Source organism: Nanorana parkeri, unplaced genomic scaffold (genome assembly GCF_000935625.1).
Source record: "Nanorana parkeri isolate BGI_ZX_2015 unplaced genomic scaffold, ASM93562v1 scaffold397, whole genome shotgun sequence".
Classification (NCBI taxonomy): domain Eukaryota; kingdom Metazoa; phylum Chordata; class Amphibia; order Anura; family Dicroglossidae; genus Nanorana; species Nanorana parkeri.
The window spans coordinates 485,128-497,197 of record NW_017306665.1 but is presented as its reverse complement, the minus strand read 5'-3'; the positions used below and the strand labels follow the sequence as shown (position 1 = coordinate 497,197).

The 12,070-nt window shown below is 43.9% G+C and overlaps 1 protein-coding gene across 2 annotated transcripts in view; it reads right to left on the bottom strand.

Moving 5' to 3' along the window:
* Nucleotides 1–12,070, bottom strand: part of NSMCE2 (NSE2/MMS21 homolog, SMC5-SMC6 complex SUMO ligase) — a 204,637-nt gene that overhangs the window by 37,216 nt on the left and 155,351 nt on the right. The gene's annotated exons all lie outside the window — the stretch shown is intronic.

Here is a 12,070-nt window from a genome sequence, read left to right as displayed (position 1 = left end):
CGCCCGACAAATTTTTTATTTTTGGTTTCAGTCTCAAAATTCCATTTCGGTGGATCCCTAGTTGAAACCCTTTCTATTTTTTTTTTTTTTACTTTGTCTCAAAGACACAACAGGAAATCAGAAGAGATCTCTCCCAATTGAAGGAAAATACCCTCTGAGTCCCTGTGTACACCTTGGCGTTGCAAGAATGTGCGCCAAAGCGCACATTTTGGCGCGTGTTCACCTAACGCATTGCAATGCACTTGCAGCACCATTACTTGTTAATGGCACCCTAAACACAGCAAGTAAAACACACATTTTTTTCCCCTTGTGCATGGCTATGTGACGATTGCGCACAAACACGGGAAAAACGAATGCTCAATGTTGTTGGGTATAGCAAACAGAAAAAGTTAGATAAAGATATTAGAGTCAGAGGATAGTGGTGTAGACAGAATCTAGAGCAGTTGTCCATGGCAACCAATCAGCTTCTATGTATATCACAGAAATCACTGCGCTGGGAATGTGTGCCTAACTACCTGATTGGACCAGCCGCAACAATGGGTATAGGTGAATAAATGTAAAGCAAATATGTTGCATGCGATCTATGTGAATTCACTTGTATCAATATTTTTTCACACGGATTGTCGTAATTTTACACAGATTTGGTTATTAACACTTTAGTGTGTAGTTGGTTCACATAGACCGAGCGCAACATATTTGCTTTACATTTAATCAGCTTCTATCTTTCATTTTCAAAGTTTAACTGAACAAAATGGAGAGAAGCTGATTGGTTGCCATGGGCAACTGCTCCAGATTCTGTCTACACCACTATCCTCTGAGTCTAATATCTATATCTACCTTTCTTGTTTGCTATACCCAACAACACAAAGTCCCTGTGAATTCTGTAGAATTTCCAGGGTAGATTTCAGCCGAAATGTTTTCCACTGTTTCATTGAAAATGCAATCAAAAGAACAATGCCTGATAGCCAACGAGCCTCCGTAAGTGAGAAAACAGATTCCTCCATTCTGAATCACATGCTAGTAACATGCCGGAGTCAGATAATTCGTGAAACGGATGTTGGCTTATGACGGTGTGCCACTTGATTCAGCATGATTAGACTTCCATTTAATTTCAGGACTCACCATTTGCTTACATTGTGAGTAACGGGAAGAAATTGAGCAACAGACCTAAACGTTCTCACCATCATTGCTTCTCATGGATAATGGGGGTTTTTGGGGGGGGGGGATTTATTCAAACTGGAGCAGCTGTCCATGGCAACCAAACAGCTTCTCTTTTCAGTTTGTTCAATTAAACTTTGAAAATGGAAAATAGAAGCCGATTGGTTCCCATGCACATCAGCTCCAGATTTTGTCCACTCCATTTTGATACATTTCCCCCCTCAGAATCTTGCAATGCCTTGAAGTTTCACAACAGCTGGAGAGTTGAAGTTTGGTACAGCCTATGGCCACCTTTAGATTTGTTCCAAACCTGGTATCATGGTATCCTGCCAGCCCCTGAACATTTTAATGTGTGTGCCCAAAGAGGCCCTTGGCCTATTGGGACCCTAGAAGCACCCCCTGGTGTGATATTCTAGGCTTCTTGAAGGCTGGCTGTTCACTACTGGCTGACAGTTATTCACAAAACTGCATGAAGGAGTTTTAAAAATGCACAACAAAGACGTCTGTAGTCTGTTTCATGGGGCAACTTAGACGGAACAAAGACCTTTTGAGTCTGATTCAAGGGGCAACCTAGGAGAAAGAACACAACTTTTGAGTCTGTTACAAAGGGCAGAAACAAATCTGTTCAGAGGGGTAAAGAATCACTACAAAGTTCATCTAAACTGAAAAACTAAAATGTAAAATCTTGCAGCTTATCGGTCCATAGATGTGCTGGCTGCATTCCTTTTCTTGTTTTAGGCCTTTTTCCCCTCTTTAATTCACAACATTCACTCTGCATACTGTATCTATAAGCTCTCGTTCACACTGAACGTTTTTCTTAAAAAAAAAAAAAAAAAAAAACCCCCCCCCCCGTAAAAAAAAAACCAAACCCCATTTATTCATATGGCAATGTTCACATCTGAGCGTTTTATCACTTGCACCAAGACGCCTGTTGCTTGAAGAAAGTACATGTGCATCTGTTTGGCAGATTCTACCCTTCTTGGCCCCAGACTTCAACGGAAACGCTCAAAAATGCTCGCTTGCTGCGTTTTTTACAGAGGTAACTTTTTGCTGTTGTACTGTATTAAGCCCTTCCATGTGCATCTTGCTGTAAAGCTGGTAACAACTTGATGAGTGCGTTTGCCATTTGTTTTGCTTTTCCACATGTAAGATGCGTGTCTGTCCATTCACATCAATATGTCTGGACCTGCTCGCAAATACACATGACTGTATGCGCAGAAAAATATGCAAGAGCGCCGAAAAACATGCAAGAACCTTCTACACAAAGAGCAAAGAAGATAGCTGGGAAAAATTTCAAAGCTTCTATGAGATTTTACAATAAATATGATATACAGGTGAAACGCGAATAATTAGAATATCGTGCAAAAGTAATTGCAGTAAGTGCTGCAAAAGGGGCCCAAACCAAGTACTGAGTACATATGCATGCTTGTACTTTTCAGAGGTCCGATATTGTTCTATGTACAATCCTTGTTTTATTGATTGCATGTAATATTCAAATTTTCTGAGATTGTGGATTTGGGGTTCTTGGGGTTTTCATGAGCTGTAAGCCATAATCATCACAATTATGACAAATCACGGCTTGAATTATCTTGCTTTGCATGTAATGAGTCTATCTCATATATTAGTTTCACCTTTTAAGTTGCATTAGTGAAATAAATGAACTTTGCACGATATTCTAATTATTCGAGTTTCACCTGTAGTTTAAATTTTTTTATTATTATTTTACAGTTTAATTGATTTTAGTTTATTATAAAAGGTTAAATCTATTCATACAGACATTCACCTTCTGGACCTTCCTGCCCTCCTAGCTACGAGTAAGGCCCCTTTCACGTGGGTGGTCTGATCAGGTCCACCTGTCAGTTTTTTAGGCCGACCCGATCGAAATCTCAATGTAAGTCTATGGTCAGCAGTGTGTAAACGGATGGACGTCCTTTTACAACCCAGTTACCCCCCCCCTCCTCCGGCCAGGTCTGGGGGGAAAAAACGGATCAGAGATCCATTATTATTATTATTATACAGGATTTATATAGCGCTAACAGTTTGCGCAGCGCTTTACAATATAAGGAAGACATTACAATCATTATACAATGGGCCCTGCCCCTGAGGGCTTAGAATCTAAAAGAGAGGGGCAAGTGATACATGAGGAGGTGGCTGCGAGGGGATGAATTGTTTGTCAACGTGATGGTCGAGTGGTTAGATTGAGGTGGGATAGGCTTCCCTGAAGAGAGGAGTCTTAAGGGATCGCCTAAAGGCAGCCAGAGTGGGAGATAGACGGACAGGTTGGGGCAAAGAGTTCCAGAGGATGGGAGAGACTCTAGAGAAGTCCTGGAGGCGAGCATGGGAGGAGTTGACAAAGGAGCTAGAGAGCAGGAGGTCTTTGGAAGAGCGGAGGGGACGGTTAGGGTGATACTTTGAGACAAGGTTTGAGATATAGCCGGGGGCAGAGTTGTGAATGGCTTTGTAAGTCGTCGTTAATATTTAGAATTTTATCCTTTGAGCGAGTGGAAGCCAGTGGGGGGGGATCAGGAGATGGGGGTTGCAGATACTGAGCGGTTGGTCCATTTCGCTGGACTGGATTGTGCCGGATTCGGGGTAATCTGATGTAAATTGACACATGCCCATTTACATTCCGGTTCCCCATAGACAGACATGGGGTCCGGTAATTGCAGTTTTTTTTCTCCATCGAAAAAAATATACAGACACGGGTGTCACAGCGGTGACATGTGATCTGTACTGCATCCGTGCACAGATCCCCTCCTGATCAGCCCTTGTGAAAGAGGCCTTTATCCATATAGTTCTTACCCCTCTCCTCTGGACTGGCCCCATCATTGAGCTCCATGGTTCTAGCAACCTCTCTGTAGGCTCACAGCAGCCTGAGCCGCTCACAGAGACAAGAGGCTGCAGTGCCACATCAAGAACCCGTGAGAAGATTGCTAAATCTGGCTGCAGTGATTGCACTACCCTAGACTAAATATAGAAAAGCAGAATGCCACAAAGCAGAAGATTATTTCCGAGCTGAAATGCACCTCAGCTAAAAGTAAAATTCAAAAGCAGCGGAACACAAACAGCACGATTTCTGGTTTCTCCCAGCCACCCGGTGACAAGGAGTGAGCATTGCATGATATCACTGTTCAAACAAAAAGCAACTCCTGTGCAATGGGGCGATTGCAAAGCTATTGCAAAAGAATTGTGCAACCAATACTTTGGTAATTATTGCAAGATCAAATAACGATCGCCATGGTTACTGCCCGGTGTTTCCCATCACAATATTTATCTATTTCATAAATCTGCGTGACAGAAGGGAATAAACATTTTACAGTAACCTCTGTCCTTTGCAGGTTGACATTCATTAGTCATATCATCCCAGAAGGCAATTACTTTCTCGGGATGTTCCTTGACAGTCATCTTAAGTAAACCTGCGGATATAATAGAAGGAAACCAGGGGTGAGAAAAACATGCAGGCTGCCATTTTGGATTTCTCCCTTTGGAAATCCTTGGCTGCCAATTCGGCTTCCCTGGCTGCAATACTTCATGTTACAGACCTGGAAAAAAAATGCAGATTGAGAGTTCTGCTGTCACTACAACTTCACCTGACTTAGAATGTATTAAAGTCAGAGACAGGAAAAGTATTATTTTCAGGACAAGGTCAGCAATGGCAGCTTGCATATTTATCTCAGCATAGCTTTGCTTTGCTTTAAGAACTCCGGGAAAAGCAAACATTTACCCTTGCAGTGGGGCTACCCCCCACAATGAAAGAGTTAAGTGCACATTTTTGTCTAGGGGACTCAAATAATGCAGATTTACTCGGGCTTCTGGAGCAGTCCCTGCAGCCTCTTCTCTCCTGGGCTCTAGCAGTCTAAGGACCACTCATCACATCTAATTGAGGGACTACTGACCTACAATAGAGCTGGGGATGCCGGAGCCGGCTCGTTATAATGGCACCTGGAAGTGGGTGGGATATACAGGTGAAACTCGAATAATTAGAATATCGTGCAAAGTTCATTTATTTCACTAATGCAACTTAAAAGGTGAAACTAATATATGAGATAGACTCATTACATCCAAAGCAAGATACTTCAAGCCGTGATTTGTCATAATTGTGATGATTATGGCTTACAGCTCATGAAAACCCCAAATCCACAATCTCAGAAAATTAGAATATTACATGCAATCAATAAAACAAGGATTGTACATAGAACAATATCGGACCTCTGAAAAGTATAAGCATGCATATGTACTCAGTACTTGGTTTGGGCCCCTTTTGCAACAATTACTGCCTCAATGCGGCGTGGCATGGAAGCTATCAGCCTGTGGCACTGCTGAGGTGTTATGGAAGACCAGGATGCTTCAATAGCGGCCTTCAGCTCTTCTGCATTGTTCGGTCTCATGTCTCACCTTTCTCTTGGCAATTCCCCATAGATTCTCTATGGGCTTCAGGTCAGGCGAGTTTGCTGGCCAATCAAGCACAGTAATCCCACGGTCATTGAACCAGGTTTTGGTGCTTTTGGCAGTGTGGGCAGGTGCCAAGTCCTGCTGGAAAATGAAGTCAGCATCCCCATAGAGCTCGTCTGCGGAAGGAAGCATGAAGTGCTCCAAAATCTCCTGGTAGACGGCTGCGTTGACCCTGGACTTAATGAAGCACAGTGGACCAACACCAGCAGATGACATGGCTCCCCAAATCAACACAGACTGTGGAAACTTCACACTGGACTTCAAGCATCTTGCAGTGTGTGCCTCTCCATTCTTCCTCCATACTCTGGGTCCTTGGTTTCCAAATGAGATGCAAAATTTGCTCTCATCAGAAAAGAGGACTTTGGACCACTGAGCAACAGACCAGGTCTGTTTTTCTTTAGCCCAGGTAAGACGCTTCTGACGTTGTTTGTTGTTCAGGAGTGGCTTGACAAGAGGAATACGATATTTGAAGACCCTTGTCCAGGATCCGTCTGTGTGTGGTGGATGCACTGACTCCAGCCTCAGTCCACTCCTTGTGAAAGTCCCCAACACTTTTGAATGGCCTTTTCCTGACAATCCTCTCCAGGTCATCCCTGCTGCTTGTGCACCTTTTTCTTCCACACTTTTCCCTTCCACATAACTTTCTATTAATGTGCTTTGATACAGCACTTTGGGAACATCCAACTTCTTCTGCAATTACCTTTTGAGGCTTTCCCTCCTTATGGAGGGCGTCAATGATGTTTTTCTGCACAACTGTCCGGTCAGCAGTCTTTCCCATGATTGTGATTCTTACTGAACCAGACTGAGAGACCATTTAAAGGCTCAGAAAACCTTTGCAGGTGTTATGGCTTAAGTAGCTGATTAGAGTGGGGCACTTTGAGCCTAGAATATTGCACCTTTTCACAATATTCTCATTTTCTGAGATTGTGGATTTGGGGTTTTCATGAGCTGTAAGCCATAATCATCACAATTATGACAAATCACGGCTTGAACTATCTTGCTTTGCATGTAATGAGTCTATCTCATATTTTAGTTTCACCTTTTAAGTTGCATTAGTGAAATAAATGAACTTTTGCATGATATTCTAATTATTCGAGTTTCACCTGTATTAAGCAGCAAATTAATATTTTGTTTCTGAAGTTGATGTGTTGGAAGCAGAAAAAAGGGGACAGTGTAAGGATTTGAATGACTTTGACAAGGGCAACATTCTGATGGCTAGACCACTGGGCCAGGGCAACTCCAAAACTGCAGCTCTTGTGGGATGTTCCCGGTCTACAGAGGTCAGGACCTACCAAAAGTGGTCCAAGGAAGGAAAACCAGTTAACCGGCGGCTGGCTCATTCATACATGTGGGGAGCGAAGAATGGCCCGTGTAGTCCGATCCTATAGAAGAGCTACTGTAGCTCAGATTGTTGAGTAAAGAAATGCTGGTTCCAATAGAAAGGTGTCTGAACACACAGTGCATTGAAATTTGTTGTGTATGGGGCTGTGTCTGCAGACTGGTCAGGGTGCCCATGCTGATCTGTGTCCACCACCACCACAAATGCCTACAATAGGTATGTAAGCATTAGAACTGGACCACAGAGCAATGGAAGAAGATGGATAGCCATGAGGTTAGACACAGCTAATCCGGAGTATTAAATACTAAGAAACTAACTTTCCAAAGAGTCAGTATTTACATAGGCTTCAGTGTGCCCACCTATGTGACAGAGCTGTGACCTGGTAATTGGTTGCTGTAGCAATAGACGCTGCCTTGTGGAAGGTGGCACAGTGATTCTCCCCTTCAGCTGCTGGAGACTGATGTGGCTCTTGTGCTCCTGTACTGAAGTTCAGGGAAGCCGAAGTGAGAAAGTTGGAGCCAGCGGTGAGAGAGAGAGCAGCAGTGAGCGGTCTTTATTACAAGAGGGGGCGGAGACATGACCAATAACCCTGCACAAGGAGAGAAAGCAGCAGTGAGCGGTCTTTATTACAGGGAGATCCAAGTCTCACACTGGATTACTGCACAGATCTGGAAGAAATACACAAAGCTCAGCAAGATTGCAGGAAGAATATGCATGGGTCATGTATTTAGACAATATTTGATCACAGAGTTCAGCTTTAACCATTTATAAATACAAAACTATGATTTCGTCGATAATTCACCACAGATTCCTACAGAGACCTGCTGCACTGGATCTTGCTGAGTTTCTCTGCACATTCTGCGCCTTGCCAATGACGATCCTTGTATGCATTCACAGGCATAGCAGAGATTTATAACCCTAACAGATTATTTACAAAAACGAAGAGCGCCACAAGAGAATACAGACAGTCTGGAAGCAGCACTCCGACATCCCCCACAATAACCAGAAACACTTAAGAGGGTTGCATAATACATTTATATAAAAGCAATTAGAGCGCGGCTCTGCTACGTAACTGGGAACCGCAGCAGGGCTTTCAGACGGAATAGAAATCATCATTTCCGTACTCATAAATCAGATAGCTGTCTTAGGAAACGGTCCAGCGGCCTACAATGTGCACCTGAGGTCACGATGTGCAAGTCCTGACAGATTCTTGCACAGTTGGTAGTCAGGAATGCCTGATGCACTTTCAGAATCACTCTTCCCAAACTGAAACAGATGCTCCGAGATGCATACCAGGAGCCTTTCTGCTCGGAGATTCCGTTTCTTCATCCAGGTGTGGCTTTAGGGCCACCCACTTCCCTTTTGTCAGAAGTCTGGGAACCCCCTGAGATAACCTCCTGCAGGTCAAGGATTCCCCAACACATTCATTGATTCATATACAGAAAACCCGATTAATCACTGGGTCAGTGCTAAGGCTTCCCTCAGGCTAGCAGATACCTTCCTAAGAATGACAGACTGGCGGCTATCTGCTTGTCCTAACATGACCCAATGCCAAGGCCTGCTGCCAAAAGCAATGCAAAAAACAGTGCTTTTGATCCATCCTTAATTCCCTAGGATAGTGAAGTATCAGGACCTGCTTGCAGGAAGAGTTTCAGACAGGATACATCAGGGCTGGATCACAGGGGCCAATGCTCTTGGAAAAATTACAGCTGGCGCCTAGCTTTTGATGTTATTAAAATGTATGTCGTCTACACACCATAGGCTTCAGAATTCCATCTTTATTGACCTTCTCGCAGCATAAAGAAATATTTTATACATTTTTATGCTGCAAGAATGTCAAGAAAGACAGAATTCTGAAGCCTAATGTTTACTAGTTTGATGTGGTGCCATCCACCAGTTCCACCACCTGACTTAACAAGGGGAACATCGGGATGGTGTGCGATGCAGATATAACCACCTTCTCTAGCTGCCCTCAATGGAGCTGGTTCCTAAAATCCTGTTGGCTCCTGGATTGGACAGGCTGGTTCTGAATTCCATATTCATTTGTCCACCCCTGGGTTACATAATCTCCATGGGTGATCGGTAGCAATCGAGACGGCCACAGGGTCTTGTTATCGCCCTCCAGAAATGGCCAAATAATCACAAATGATGCTCAAAATCAGGAATATTGTTTACTTTTTTTGTGTTGTCTATAGCCGACCTAAGGAATCCTTCACAGCTGTTCATCTGATGCAAACCTGCCCGCTTGGAAGTTTAAAGCTAACTGGTGATGGAGCAAGTTGAATTGGTTCTGTGCGCCTATGGGCAGGTCTTTCATTGATTTTGGAGGGTCTATTGTTGAATGGAAATAAAGTAAAGGCTTAGTTGATCTTTGAGACCATGTTTTATGTTTCATGCATATGGATGGATCCTGTCTGCGTCCGAGCCGGACACCCGCACCCGTACGGACCTGCACTTGGGGTGAGCGTAGGGCGGCGTATGCCTGCGTACTCCCATAGAGAAGGACAGGGGCTGCGCACTAATCACACGCAGCACCTGTCCTTCCCGGGAGCTGACCGATACGGCCGTGCACGCAGCACAGAGCTGTACGTGCCGGCTTTTTCTTATGTGAATGAGGCCTTAGTGTCATTAGTATTTTTATGGCTGGCTGTAGTTTAAGTGTAATGCCTAGTCCGTTTTAGGAAACACAGAAAGACAGCTGGACATTGTTGGGTCATGCTGCAGGGCCTAAAACAAATGTTTCTACAATAGGCAGACAGAGGTCTATTTCCCACATTTGGGTTCTACCTGGAGTTATCCTTTAACCTCTTGCCGTCCGTCTGTTGTGAAAAAACGGATGGACGGTGGACTCACATATGCGGGTTGCCGTCTCCAGACGGCTTTTTTGTGTGCGCGCGCACGGGCCTTTGCTATTAGATAGGGGGATTGTTATCCCCCTACCTAATAGCAATAACAATAAGTGTAAAAAAAAAAAAAAGTAAAAAAAAAACACCCCAAAATGTTTAAAGGAGAACTATGAGATGAGTGATTTCCACTCACCTCATAGTTCTAGCCGACCTGTGACAATGAGACTGTCACAGGTCAGCTCAGTAGATCGGGAGGTGAGCGAACACATACCAGGTTCGCTCACCTCTCGATCCTGTCACGGCTCTCTGCGCTGACTGGCGGAACAGACGGGGGAGGGGGCGGGTACAGCTGGCTCTGCCTCTAGATAGGCAGAGCCAGCTGTCACTCACGCAGCTGGGCGGATCCCGTCATCTACATCGGGATCCGCTCCGGCTGCGGCGTCTCAGTATACTGCGAGATATAGCTCGCGGTATACTGAGCTTAGAGTAACGGGAGGACGCTAGTTTGTGTCCTCCCGTTACCCTAAGGAGAACTATGGGGAAAAACACTGACCCCATAGTTCTCCTTTAAGTCACCCCCCCCACACTTACACACATATAGACACGTGTTTGATGCGCCAGCGTGCGGAAATGACAATTGCGCTACACATATTACATATCGCCGCAAACGTCACAGTGAGAGCAATCATTTTATGACTGATAACACTAAACTTATGAGCGGTAAAAGCTTTTAAAGCGTCGCCTATGGCCAATTTTGGATATTGTAGTTTTTTTAGGTTTCGCACTCACGCACAATTTTAAGGCTTGACATGTTTGGTGTCTATTTACCCGACGTGATCCCGTCTTTTATATTTTACCAAAAAATTGGGTGATAATAAATGTTTTATCATTTAATTTAGGGGAAACAGCTTTTTTTGTTTGGTAATTTTTCCTTAATATATTAAAAAATAAAGTGGTGATTAAATACCACCAAAAGAAAGCTCTGCGTGTCCCTAAAAAAAATGGCATAAAATTCAGTTCCGTACAGCGTTGCATGACGGAATAAACGTCAGTCAAAGTACCGCAGAGCTGAATACTGAAAAAAAATGGCCTGGATGGCAAGGGGGTTTAACACCGCGGACTTCAAGTGGTTAAGACCCACTTGTTTGTTCATTCTCTAAATTAATGAGGATTCGTGACAACGTTTCAGTTAAACTGACCTCATGCTCAGTGTTCCATCTGCCTGACGAAGTGTTGCAAGATCCTGGAACACAATGAAATCTGGAGCACCCTACCTATTAGCCAGGCTCAAATGATCTGAAGCTCCTTTATGTAAGCAGAAAGGCCTGACCCAGAAAAGCTGGCCTCATTCCGGTGAAAGATCTCTTGGTAAGTGGCACAATCACCTAGGAGACACGTAAGTATAGGATGTCCTCGCTTAAAAAAGGCCGACAAGGATAAACACCTTTCTCTGTTACAGTATCCATTGCTGATGAAGAGCGTTCTGAATTCACCTTGTAATTAGATTTGGTAAAAAGCTCCTATTAGGGCCGACCTGGAAAATAAGACTCAACAATATCCCATTAATTCCCCAGTCTGGGCAAAAGCACAAATGCAGTTAGCTGGGCTCAGCGTTTTGGCTGACGTATGACCGGACGTGGATTTGATGCCGTCAAGAGACAGTCTGCATGGAGTGTAAGCTCCCATTCACACTTTAGCGTGAGCATTTTCAAGTCATTTTGAAGCTTTTGTTTTCCCATGCGAGCGTGCATTTTTCATGTGTTTTCTGTAGCTGTTATGGCCAATGAGAAGCAGTATAATCTGTGATGTCATATGTTGTAACCGTCCTTGTATCTGCTTCTTGTGTTTTCCTGTGTGGTGTTGTGTCTTGTGCTATTGGAAATCCCAATCCGGGAAAAGTTCATGTCCAATTTCTTCCTAGCCCTCTGATGCAGTATCTGCAGCTACCTTTATGGATCAGGCACGTCAAACTCAGATGCAACAGTGGGCCGAATTGAGAGGCCTAAATCTTCGAGGGCCACAATATGTCTAGTGGAGGCCATACCTACTCAATTCCAGAAAAAGGCACTATTGAACTTACATTCTAGTTCTAGCTCTCCATTTTAAATTGTAAGCTCTCACGAGCGGGGCTCTCCTAATCCCCTTTTCTTGAATTGTATTGTATTGTAACTGTACTGTCTTCCTTTATAAAGATTTGTCTAGCCCTGACCTTATACCAGATAAAGGGGCCAAAAACCTGAAGTATTTAGCGGCAAATTTATGTAAGGAAGTGTCT